Raw genomic sequence first — 13,686 nt, forward strand, 5'->3', positions numbered from 1 at the left:
TCTTTTCGACTAAAGAAAGAAAGACATGAACATCTTGGATGACATGGGGGTGAGTAAATTATCAGGAAATTTTCATTCAGAAGTGCACAAATCTTTAATGGAAAACTATGTGAGTGGCACTCTGTAACACGGCAGGATTTTGAACAGCTCTGCACTTGTTAGCTTGTTAGGGTTTATTCTTAAACATCTATGTTTTGCAGATAACGTTAATATTTTCTTAATAATTAACGTTAATACATTAACATTGTGCTGCGCCGACGCACGTCAAAATAAATGCTTCTTTCAACAGGAGGTGAAATGGAAGTAGCAAATTAACCCTCTGGAGTCTGAGGCTGATTTGGGGCCTGGAGAAGTTTTGACATGCCCTGACATTTGTGCTTTTTTCAGTTGTTCATAAACATATAAATGACAAAAGTGTCATTACACTGTATTCAGCACAAACTAGGCTACAATAATATGTGAGGAACATGTATGTACATGTTTGTGTTTTTGAAGGAATAATGTTTATGCGTGGTTACTGAAAAAACAAAAAACTTAAGTCACTGAAATAAGGCCAAAAAAAGTATAGTAAATCTGTGTTTACAATACTTTAGGGTATTGGAGGTTGTAAACTAGAGTTTTTGCTTCAAAATTATGTAAAAATTATGCTGCCTACTCCTTCATATAAAACAATATATTGATTTAGTTTTTGTAAGACACTTTTTGCCAAGAAACACAGTATGCGTGGAGGCGTGAATCACCACTGAAAAATGGGCCATTCTCACCTGAGAAGACAAAAGAATTGGATAGTAATGAGCTGAAATGACTTGCATATTAATGAGGCATTTCAGTCAGGTAGGCTGTGAAAAAAAACCTTCTGTGATGTCTCAAGCTCATCATGATATATGAAACATACAGAAAAATATTATTACAATATAAAGTAATGGTTTTATATTATACTTTAAAATATAATGTATTTCTGTGATGCAAAGAGTCTGAATATAGGCTTTTAGTTTAAAAGCATGCACATTTGGAGAAATATTGGATTCTCATATGCTTATGTCAATTTTCTATACAGAAGAGTTATTTAATATTCATTGTCATTACTATGAGCGCTGGTGTTTTCAATTCATCCTTGAAGTCGGAGGGCGCTCTCTGTGCATTTTTAGTCCACAAATTCATCTAAAAGAAGAAGAGGCTATTCCATGAATGGAGTTTCCAATTCATACTGCAGCCGGAGGGCGCTAAAGAAACAAAAACTCATCTAAAATTCATCTATAGAAGAAAAGAAAACAGGAACTAACTGCATGTCTTCTAGAGCTCCCTAACCATGACTTTTACATCAAGATAAACACTTTTCAAGACAATAAATACACGATTGAGACGATGAATGCATGTATTGCCTCTGAATTTGCGTCTGAATAGCGCTGGCTCCGTGGGCATGGCCGCATTAGCAGATAATGAGCTGAATCACGGACTTCTGACATGGCTCTCTTTTCATACAGATTACATAAACACAGAAGGTTTGTTTTCGATTTGACTTACATGATTTAAAACCTGACATCTTAACGTTTTTTTAGACATAAGTTTAATTTTTCTGTGATTAGTATTCACTAAGTTACAGTTCATTTTCTGAGAACTATCAGATTGGACTTCGTTCAGAGGGAGAGGAGAAATCACGCATCATGTTAGTTTTCTTTATTTTACAAAAAGAACAACATTGTGTTTTTACTCTGAGTGTATACAAATAAAAGAAGATATTCTATAGTTTCAATTGATATATTACTTATGTCTCTATGACAAAAAATGACGGAGTATTTTAAGTCTGTTTTTCTGCAATGTGAAAAAAAACCTGCAAAACGCGCCGGCGCGTTTTCAGACCTCAGAGTGTTAAATTTTGGGGTGGCTCCCAGGGTGGCCAATCAGATGTCAGGGGTGTCCAGTTCCACCCTACCACTGGGTTTGAGACTTCTTCACCGGCATAACTCACACACGAATTTTGCACATTGCTTGTGTGATAGCCACTGGCTCGCCTTCATGTTTTAAAACTTAAATATTTCCAATATTGCAACGTGTCATTTTTCTTTATTACCAACTCCATCTTTGATCGCAAAATGATGGACAATGATTCACATTTCATGCGTTATTTCCCAGTATAATAATTTAAATAATTAAATATATGAGTTAATAAACAGCTAAATTAATGAACAAATAAATTAGAAAATATGCCTACATAAAAAAACAAACAAAAAAAAACACCCCCCACCCATCGACAGTAATATTGTGTATTGGTGATCTCACGCCCTGACAAAAGGACAATTTGACTATGAGGAGTATCGCCCAACATTTTGCACTTTGTTGGTTTATGAAGAATAACTCTACAAAATAGTGACGAATAACTCTACAATACTTCTGAGATGCCACTGTAGCAATTTGCCAGTTTAACTCCCTCGAGTCAGAGGTATCGCCGGCGATACCACCTCTGTTTTTTTCTTACCAAAAGAAAGAAACTCAAAATACTCTGTCAATGTTGCACATACAATTAAGAGTTATTAAGTGTAACTTAGTGAATACTAATTACAAAAAAAATTTACTTATGTCTAAAGAAACGTTGAAATGTCAGGTTTTAAATCGTGTAAGACAAATCGAAAATAAAAAATCTGTGTTTATGTAATCTGTATGAAAAGATACACATGTCAGACGGCCGTTATTCAGCTCATTTTCCACTAATGCGGCCACGCCCATGGAGCGAGCGCTATTCAGATGCAAATTCTGAGGCAATACATGTATACGTCGTCGCAATCGTGTATTTATTGTCTTGAAAAGTGTTTATGTTAAAGCGATCTCTGGAAGCCTTTGTTAGTTCCTGGAATGTCACATGATATGCCTCTTCTTTTACTGAGATATTTGTGGACTAAAGGTGCACAGAGCGCCCTCCGGCTGCAAGTATGAATTGAAAACACAGTATCTAGTGCTCATAGTGATGACAATAAATATTGAATAAATATTACTCCTCTGTATAGAAAATTGACATAAACATATGAGAATCCATTAATAGTTCTCCAAATGTGCATGCTTTTAAGCATATTAAGATATTACGGTCAATATAAGATTTTAAGAGTAAAACTGAGGTCAAAATGTGAAGCTTGAGTCTTAGATCTTTTTAATGATGTATAGTTTGTCAACTGCACATTAACATACGTGCACATTAACATATAACTTATTATAACAAATATAGTAGCCTATTTGAAATGCCATAAAGGTAGGAATGTTCAGACGCTTTGCATCACAGTAATACATTATATTTTAAAATATATTAAAATAGAAAACCATTATTTGGTTAGAGACTTGAGACTCTTTTTAAAAACATTAGTAATGCATCCAATGTTTTGACTGGTACTGATGTGCAATAATACGTGCATGCATGAGATCACAAAAATCATGTTTTTTTTGTCAAGAGTGGACATTAATCCTGTTATCAGCATGATCACAGAGGTTTTTTCACATAGCCTACCTGACTGAAAGAGCTCATTAATATGCAGGTCATTAGAGGTCATTATGCAAATCTTTTGTCTTCTCAGGTGTGAATCACAGCATTATTCATGAAGATTCACACCTCCATGTATACTGTTTCTCTTGACAAAAAGTGTCTTATAAAATGTAAATCATTATATTGTTTTATATGAACAAGTAGGCAGGATAATTTTACATCATTTTGAAGCAAAATCTCTAGTCTACAACCTCCAATACTAATAAATCTTGTAAACACAGATTTAATATTTTTTTTAGCCTTATTTCAGTGACTTTAAGTTTTTTTTTTTCAATAATTCCTTCAAAAAATCAAACATGTACATGTTCCTCACATATTATTGTAGCCTAGTTTATGCTGAATACAGTGTAATGACACTTTTGTCGTTAATATGTTTATGAACAACTGAAAAAAGCACAAATTTCAGGGCATGTCAAAACTTCTCACGGCCCCAAAAATTCTCAGACCCCAGAGGGTTAAGAAGTTGCCAGAAAAGTTCCATTTTAATGACAAGAGTGAACAAAGTTCAGTGAGATTAATCATTGGAGCATTTACAAGGCTAGTACGTCTGCTCTCAAAGAGTTTGAGTCAATTACTTTACAAGTTCTGAAGGAGCTGACACGATTAGTCACAGGCTGAAGTGCGCTTAATAGTAAGTTTGTAAAGTTCATGATTATCATGATTATCTACAGTATGCTGCGGAAAGAAAATTGGAGTCATCAAATTGGACAGATGCTGAAATGAAAGCGCTTCTCTCCCCAATCCTTAGAAATTAATCGCCAGATTACTGGAACTCTTACCATCTTACTATTTTTCCAGCTAGAGCTGCAAGATTCTGGATAAATTGAGAATCACATTTTTTTTCTTTTTCTCTGTTCTGGACACGCGCCAGAACTTCTGTTTTATTTAACAAATCTCTTAGTTACATTGCCTTTGCTCTGTTAGTTACAATGAAATCATTTGTTAGTGTGCAGAAATTGAGCAATGACGAGATCACTGCTTTCATGCACTCAACAAAATGTCTGTGATCGGCTACAATGTTCATCACTGCAACCTTTAATGCCAAGATCTAAATATAACGCCATAGATCTAAATGTAATGCAACATTTTTCACGATAAGTTAACCTTGAGTGCTGTAATAGTAAAAACGTACTAAAAGTTTTCGAGAGAGTAATACTTAGCTAATTCATATGGAAAGATGTCAGCCAAACACAGCAGTGGGTGTTTGCACTGAAGTCTCGCAGCAGACACGCCCCTTAAAACAGAGCGTTCAAATCAGAGGGCTAAAATCAGGGTAGGAAAAATGCCTTCTATTTCTAAATTATGACAATTTTTGTTGTAAAAAGCATACTAACATTATAAGTGCACCCTAGGAAACAATATAAAACAATAAAACAATGCAGTTCATGACCCCTTTAACAGTCACCACCTACTGGTGTAACAGTGTAATTGAGTAAAGAACAGTAAAAAAAAAATGATACTGTGTGTGGTTGAAAAAACATCTGTTTGTGAAGCTGTTTCATACCTATACATGATAACTGCTCTCTCTGGGTCAGTGAGATGTTCCGCTGTGATTGTTCTTGTCAAAGGTTTAATAGACATAGCCGAATCATTGTCACTTAGGAAAAAGATTGCGCGGGTGTTCGTATCAGGATGGCAATCTTTTAACAATAATCATGCAGCTTTATTTTCATTGCAGTTGTACAAAGATTTTTTTCTAACAAATGACATCAGAGTTTTAACACTATGGATTAAAGATAGAAATCAATTGCATGTGTGTTAGCAGATGTGGTATAATTACATCTGAACTTATTGGGTTTCATGTGAGAAGTGGCTGCTGGTTCATACATGATGCATAAAGATGCTGCTAGAGGCCCTGATTGAGTTCTTGAGGGCTGTTTGCCACTGCTGTCTTGGTTTTGATTGGGTGGACCTTGTGATCAGCTGCGTGATAACAATAATGGTTACACTATGGCAGGGAGGCCTGATGGGGGACATGGCACAGAATGGCTCACTTCCATGTAGATTCATAAAAGCTTGTTTCTCCTCTGCTTGTCTTTCCTTTCCTCATGTTGTTCAGCCAGCCCTGGCCTTGTCAACAGGCTCTGACAGGCAGGCAAGCTGATGGACGCCCACGCACTTTCTGCAATCTAACTTAGCCCACAGAACGAATCAGCCACATTGAAGTCGCAGAACATGGGTCCTTCCTTCTCACTCTCATCTCTCCTTTCCTCATTCACACTTTCTCATTATTTTTTCTATTTATCTCTTTCCCTTGAAGGAATAGTTCACCATTAAATGAAATGACTTGAGCTTGGCAGCCCCAGTCCTCATTCACATATTAAAAAGAGCAACCAATATGTGTTATCCCAATTTTTATCTTTTGTGTAAGAAGTAAGAAAATAATTTGAGTTTAAAATGACAACAAGGTGAGTAAATGATGACAATCTTTAGATGAACTATTCCTTTAACATTCAGATTTTTCCATCTTGTCTCGTGCTCTGTCTCTTTTCCCCATTCAGAGGCAAAGATGACAGGGTAGCGGCTGGGTGTCACGCCATACATCAGGCACTGACAGGAGTGTGGCCAAGCCTCTGGTGAAGAACACCACTGATCTGTAAACCGCCGATTGAGAGACGCATGTGGGTCCCGGGGGCGAGGAGGGGCCTCCCCGCATGACTCACTCTTATGCAGACAGCGAGAAGCGTATCATTACATTCACTGTGGCGAATGACTGGTCTGACATATTACAGAGGTGTTAGACTGGTTATATGAATAAACCTAAAGTCTCACTTATGGAATCGCGTGGATAAAACTTCTGAATCCTAGAAGTTAGTTTGACAGTCTGTTTTGTGTTCTCAGTTCCTGTTTTCTTTTTCACTGGGTCTCATTCATATTAATTAGGGGTGTAATGGTACACAAAAATTATGGTTTGGTATGTATCTGGGTTTTGAAGTCACGGTTCAGTGTGTTTTCAGGACAGCAGGGATAAAAACAAGCCATTTTTTTGTCTTCATTTTTTTTAAATTAGTGGTTTACTGAACAAACTATGTCTTTAAATGAAAAAAGTCTGTCAAATTGCTGGCAGCAACACTGCAGTACATACACATGTGCATTCCTTTATGTTCGACTTTATGAATGATCTACACTGTTTGGCCTTAGTAAAGAAATATTAAGTGTTAACCATGGCGATTTCAGTTAGGATCAATTGGCTAATGTTTTTTTGAACTTTAGACGAATTAAGTTAGATGAAGTTACTGTACAAACAAACTCTTGATGATATTTCTGGGTTCTTTAGGGAGAACAGAGCTGTGTAACATCTGCTCACATATAAGTCTGGGGAATTCATGACTACAATATATAGACTTGTATCAAGTGAAGTGAAGTCAAATTTATTTGTATAGCACTTTTCACAACCCACATCATTTCAAAGCAGCTTTACAGAAAGTCATATGTCTTGTTCTTTAATGCTATTGAGCAGTTTTAGAACTGGGCGACAATGAACTGGGCGTCATGAACAAATGATGATAATTCACAAAATAAGTCTTTGCATTTATTTTGAATGCTGATTTTTTTTTTTTTTTTTTTTTTTTTTTTTCTGAAACAGAATGTTAGAAATGGACAAACCGTTGTGGTACAGAAAATTCTGATGGCTACATGGAAAAACAGTCCTGTGCACTTTTCATTCCCCAGTAGGCCAAGGCGCAATCTAGTGCTGCAGATGGTTGAAGTATCTCCATTAATCTTTTATTGGTATGTAATTATTTTTTGCCACTGCATAATTAATAACGTCACTTTGATTTCTATAGTCACGGTGTGCGATTACAGAGAGCGTGTGAACGCAACATTCTTTGCAGTGATGTCAGTGAGTCGTTGTATGACAGCCTTCCGTGTCATTGAAACTGACATTTGACCAATGTTGGGCTAGTGATTGATGGGAAATCTAAGGGGTGAGGCCAAGCCACTGAAGCCAGCAATAGGTCAATGCTTGATTCATATCTTCTAAGCCCACAGGGAGAACGCCCAGGTACTTGTTACTGGTCACACTAGGCCAGCGTTAGGCCTTGGTTTGCTTGGACGGCTGGGCAGAGGCCAGGCTTCTGCTGAGTGAGGGCTATTTCTGAAGGACACTGGGGAGGATACAGCTGGTGTCCCTGCTGTTCAGAGTGTAAAGCAGCCAGCCTGCTGAAACAAAGCCAATCGCTGCTGCTGAGAAACCGTCTGTCCTCGATGGAATCAAACCCATCTCTTGTTCTTCGTTCACCTCTGTTGTGTGCTGTCATCTGCAGTTACTGTCTATATATGTTACAGTACAGAAGATGGAAAAGATCAGGCTTTCTTGGTCCTGGAATGACATTCTTATTAGGCAGTCAAATTTTATGTTTAGATTTGGCGACATGCTCCTGGATGAGTATGTTTTTGCTGGTCCTGGAGCAACATTTCTGAGCTATCCCTATCCCTATCCCTAACTCCAACCCTAGCCATTAAAGAGTTATTAAATTAGAAGGAAATGATAGCTTTATAAGAGTGTTATTACTCTAAATTCTGGTTGTTTGTTGTTGTTCCAGGACCAACAAGTTTCCTAATCCAGGAACACATTTTACTTCACGGTCAATCTGGTCTATGATTGATGAATGTTGTTGTCCTATTTGACTGAATTGTGTTGTACTACATACAAGAATGAGCCCTAAGCTTCAAACATGATTAGGTAAAAATACAGGTTCTGGGTTTAAAAAAAAAAAAAAAGGGATCTTCCGATCTTAAGTTTGATGTTGTGTGAGTTTAAAGTCTGTGTTTAATGTGATGCAATTAAAAAAATACCACAAAATAATATCAAGAATATATTTCTATTGGGTTCAGTTGGTAGACCAATTCATGAACAAACAACCTTTATGAAACAGATCATATTATAACGGATCTCATAAACATACAGCACCAGTCGGATGTAGTCAATTCCCAAAATTAATGAACAAATTACTCTAACGAAGCTGTTATCTATTGCCAGCTTTAGATGGAATAAATATAAAGATTAAGTTACTTGTCATCACAGACATACTCGGTCACTCACTGCACCAAATCCTGGTCACTTTATATGGAACGGAGCTCACTTCTTTTCTCATAAATCCTCTAATTTGCTGAAATGCATCTAAGGGATCAGAACCTAAGAAGTACTGCTGACATTATTGGAGTGTGTACTGGCGCAGTCTCAGCCACCTGCATCACACTGCATACCAATTCAAAATAAACCATAATGACTATAATTAATATTCCAGTCAGCTTAAGTGCACATTAAATTATCTACGAACTGCATCAATAATGCATGATCTTCTGTTTCTATTGCTTTTAAAGATGCATAGTGTCTAGGCATGAAATCCAAATGTGTTTTCTTTTAAAAAAATGCAGATTTCTGCTTGCTTTGCAGGACTAGGGTTGTGTGAGTTTGAGAGTCAGGTTATCTCAAAGTAAGAGTCGGTATGCAGACACGAGCAATGACTTTGTACTTTGCTGGTCACTCTTTGATGAGACTATTTGCAGAACAGCAAACAGAGGCATCTCTCAAGAGACTGCAACAGGTGCAGTCACAACAGAATGCAGATGGACAAAAACAATCAACATCTAGTTGTTGACATGGTGTTGTAAGGTTACCATTAAGGCCCTGATGTAAGGTCTTCCATCCTGACCACTCCCTGTCATTGAAGAGGGTTAAATTCAAGAGGGTTTCCATGGTGATTTACCAGGATACATAGAGAATCAACACTTGTCACGTCACTTTGCAGCCTTTCGTTTCTAGCTTTGATTTCTAGGAGCAAAGAAATGAGGCACAGAATTCCATTGGTACGAAATGTCAGAAAAAAATCTCTTGTTCAAATTGCTCTATTTTTTATTCTTTAGACAGTGTCAATTTGGACGTCATGTAAAGAGAAAGATCATTAGGTAAAGCATTGAGTTAGATTGATACAGTAACATCAGATTTGGGAATTGCATTATTCATGACCAGTTGACCAGGAAGACAAGATTGTTCAGAAGGGCTGTCTATGAGACCGCTATGAGTACACATGAATTGATGGCACTTAAAAACAACAGATTTGTGCACCTAGTAAGTTTCCTCTAAAATGGCATGTTTTCACATTAAAACCTCTTCAAGTCAAACAGTTATTGATAATGGAGCTTTATAACTTTTGCACAGTTCAATTAACACAGATATCACACCTTTTTAGCCCTGCAGTTTCTTTATTTCTTGTTTGTTTCTTTGTTTATTTCAAAACTCTTTATAACTTGCCATTCTTTGCAGAGTTATATTTTAATTGCAACATTTTAGGATTTTGCATTTCACAACCACCGCATGAGCAGTCTGACATTTATTTTTCAACAAAAGAGATGAGTCATTTACCCTTCTTACTTTTTATATCTTTGTTCTTATGCAACAAGCTGGCCTTTAGAAGTGGAGGCATTGCACTGTGAAATTATCAAACTCTGAGCACAGCATAAGTGAGGTCCACAAAAGAGACATCAGGCAATCCATTGGGGACCATTATTAGCTATGTCTGCCATCCAGATCCAGGCCATTTCGAAATTAATGAACATCGGACAAAATAATAGCCACTCTACAAGCATCTTTCTTCAAGACGGGAGGTCACGTTACTCAGAATTCATCCCATTAATTAGCACCTGCCTTCCCTGACAGTGAGCCACCCCTGCTACTGATGGAGCTCTCTCTGGGGAAATCACAACCTCTACACCTAGACGTTCTTCTGAGACTTGTTTGTCTTCATGTCACCATGCCGGGACTTGCCATGTACACCATCCAGCTTCCAACCTCCTAAAGAACATGAACACGCTCCCAGTAGGGTTTTGTAAACGTCCTTGTTCGTCCTTGCCTTGCCTCCAGGCTTTGCTTAGGATGTGCGAAGATGCTAATACTAGCTGAGAGGGTCATCTTAGTTGACTGCTGCCAGAACCATCGCCTGCTGACTGCATCATCATCCACGATAGCCAATCGCAGCCAAGGACTCAGTGATGCTGTGCCACTCTCACTGGAGGGATTCCGAAGGAAGTGCCTCGTGACGGTGCATGGTTAAACAGCCAAGAGTCTCTTTCTCTCCCTCCCTCCCTCTCTCTAATTCAGGACTGGATGCATACACGTTGTGGCTTTTAACAGGGATAGCACATTGCCATGCACACCACTCCCTGCAGGCTCAGCAGAGAATAGCGACAGCAACAGCTCTCTCACTCTCTCTCCCGCTCTCTCCACCTCTACCAGACAAGACTCCTCCTCTCCATCTCTCTGTGACTCCCTTTCTCCTACATATGATCTGTACTTCACTTCCTCCCAGCTGAAGCAGGAGATAACAGCACACTACATACAGGTAGGCATTCATATTTCCCTCTCTGAAGTTGCAGGTGTTCGGATGTTGCTGGTTTGTTTCGTATTGGATGCGATTCTGAAAGAGACCTATACTGGGTTAGAGTAGAGCGTGCCATCATAATGCCCGCCCCTACAGCATGGCATTTGTTTTCACGCCAACGCTGGTTTTGGCGCCGTTTCCTTCCTCTTTCTGGCTGGCTGGGGAAGGTGGTAGTTTACTGGTTGGATGGTTCATGTGAGAAACCCATCATCTACTGCCATGCTCTGTTGAGATCTGCTTATCCAAGTAGGGGAAAATAATTTGTTTGTAGCTGGAGATCGGTGATGTGTTTTCTTACGTGTAGGTTTGTGTGTGGGAGTGTGTGTGCGGGTGGACAGCTGAGGTTGGAAGGGAGGGGAGATGGAAGCTGAGAAGCTGTATTCATCCTAGGGAAACTAATCCCACCACAGTCCTTCGTATCTGATAAACACTCTCTTCGTCTTTTCTCCCTCTACCCTCCATGTGTGATGGGTTTATCTGTGGTAGTGGATAGTGGAGGAAATTATTCTAGAATGGCAGATAATTCCCACAGTAAAAGAGCTTCTCTCTTCCCTAGAAACCATTATTTGTTCTGCTCTGGGAGTCACGACTGCAAACATATATTCAAAGATAGATGCCGTTTCCTTCAACCTAGAGTGGCAGCCGAAGAGAAAGTAGGTTTTCCTTGCAACGTCCCTCATTCTGAATCTCGATTGTTATCAAACCATACTTGAGCTTCCTTCTCAACTCAAGTGCTCCATTTGTTTGCAAATTGTTGGATTGCATAACACACTGAAATCTCTTATATAGTTATGTTGTGAAGGACTTGGGCCATTGTGGCTAGCTGCTGCCCACACCAACAAATGCGCCTGTCATTACCTCATATCTCTGTTGGGCAGATCAGCGGTTGCTATGCACGCCTAGTGAGAGCGAGGAGCAGGGATTGCTCGTCTGTAGCCTAGGGCTTATCCAATTCAGCTGTGCAGATCCTCCTCTGGAATACATCAGTGCTTGAGGAGCTGTGGTAAAACAGTTGCTAAGTGATAACATAGGAATATCTTGAAAAATCATCAAAATAGACCACCACTTCACATGAAGATGCACATGCACATGCTGTGATTATCTCTGTGATTTTTATAAACTTACCATCACAGCAATATCTACATTTTACCATCTAAACCATTTTGGTAGCGTTTGGCAAAGTTGGCTCTGGATTTGTTGTCTGAATTCTTATACTCTCAGTAATATGTAATAAAGAAAAATATTCTGCACCAAATTTAGATTCTTTGGGTGCATTGATTCAAAACAATTGATTCTTCAAGGAGTCTGCACAAAAAAATCTGAGAACATAAATTAAATAAAAAAATATGGTCAGGAAGCGTGTAAATTTAAAAATATTTTCTTTTTTATTTATTTATTTTTTTGCACATTTTGAACATATATTATTATATTTATTTATTATAAAAATCATCATTTATTATTTTGGTCACACTTTAGATTAGGGTCCAATTCTCACTATTAGCTAACTAATATTATTTTTTCCTCAATAAACTCCTAATTACTGCTTATTATTAGTTAGTAAGGTAGATGTTAAAGGGTTAGTTCACCCAAAAATGAAATTTCTGTCATTAATTACTCAACCTCATGTCGTCCCAAACCTGTAAGACCTTTGTTTGTCTTCGGAACACAAATTAAGATATTTTTGATGAAATCTGAGGGTAACTGATCCATACATAGGCAGCAAAAACATTGCACCTTTTGAGGTCCAGGTTTAGGTATTGGGTAGGATTAAGGGACATAGAATATGGTCATACAGAAGTGGGCATTAATATTTGCTTCATAAGCTTTTTATTAGCTTTATGCTGCTAAGTAACTAGTTAATAGTGAAAATTGGACTTTAAACTAATTTTTTTTTTTTTTTTGAGGTTTCCTTATGACTGATGTCTCATAATGTGTAATAATACATAATTGTGAACTTGAATTGGTCCACAAAGGAAGTTAGCTGTGGCTTTGAGTTCCATCCCATCGATAATATTCTTCACCTGAAAGAAACTGTTGGTGTAAGAAGTTCCATTTTCCTGAGGGTCTTAGACGTAAAATCTCAGAGGTTTACTGACAACCACAGCAACACAGCACGAAGATTGTACCTGTTGGGGCAATATGGGATGGCAGATGTTGGCCCAAATATGTCACGCCCCCTGCAGTTGCCAAGGGCAACATTGTGCATTATCAGCCTTGTTAAATATCCATTAATGAGGTGAGATACAAGCCCGGTACTGCCGAAAGGTGGAGTTAACCATCCCTTGTCTCTTATGCTCAGCAGGGTATCTGTGAAAGTCTTTAATGTCAGCCTGTGAGATTAGGATCATTCACCTGGATGATTTTTTTTTTTTTTTTTTTTGTCATTCGACTACATAATTCCCTTGTGTGTTGAAATTGAAGGTAGAGAAATAAATGCGAGTGCATGTGTACATATATGTGCGTGTCTGCAGAGGCCAAAACGCTGTTGTTAGGAGTAATAGCAGCCAGAAGATAAAAATAGCGGCTCTATTATGATTTGACCTTGGACAGCTGGCTGCTTGGCTGCAGATACCTGGGCGAGGGAAGTGTACGGATCACTGACATGCTCTGTGAAGAGTCTGGGGCAGCCATGATAAATGTGTGCAATAACGGAGCGATATGTTCTCGTTGCGTTACACCACAGCAGGCACAGACACCATCTAAACGAGACTCACTGTGGGTTTGAGTAACTGGGACAGATTCAAAACCAATAATATATTACAAACATGGCAA

At 38.3% G+C, this 13,686-nt stretch overlaps 1 protein-coding gene and 1 long non-coding RNA gene across 4 annotated transcripts in view; both read left to right on the forward strand.

Annotated features, from left to right (window-relative positions):
* The window catches only part of LOC125244567, a 31,070-nt gene extending 22,753 nt beyond the window's left edge, over nt 1-8,317 (forward strand). Inside the window, exon 3 of one of the 2 annotated variants that reach the window (XR_007179331.1) lies at nt 7,116-8,317. This is a non-coding gene — a long non-coding RNA (uncharacterized LOC125244567). The other variant, XR_007179330.1, reaches the window with a different exon arrangement.
* A 2,321-nt stretch (nt 8,318-10,638) lies between these two features.
* The window catches only part of syt1a (synaptotagmin Ia), a 212,027-nt gene continuing 208,979 nt past the window's right edge, over nt 10,639-13,686 (forward strand). For both annotated transcript variants that reach the window (XM_048154652.1, XM_048154653.1), the window contains exon 1: nt 10,639-10,875. The gene's annotated coding sequence lies outside the window, so the exon portion shown is untranslated. The remainder of the gene's footprint in view (nt 10,876-13,686) is intronic.

This window comes from Megalobrama amblycephala, linkage group LG14 (assembly GCF_018812025.1).
Source record: "Megalobrama amblycephala isolate DHTTF-2021 linkage group LG14, ASM1881202v1, whole genome shotgun sequence".
Lineage (NCBI taxonomy): Eukaryota > Metazoa > Chordata > Actinopteri > Cypriniformes > Xenocyprididae > Megalobrama > Megalobrama amblycephala.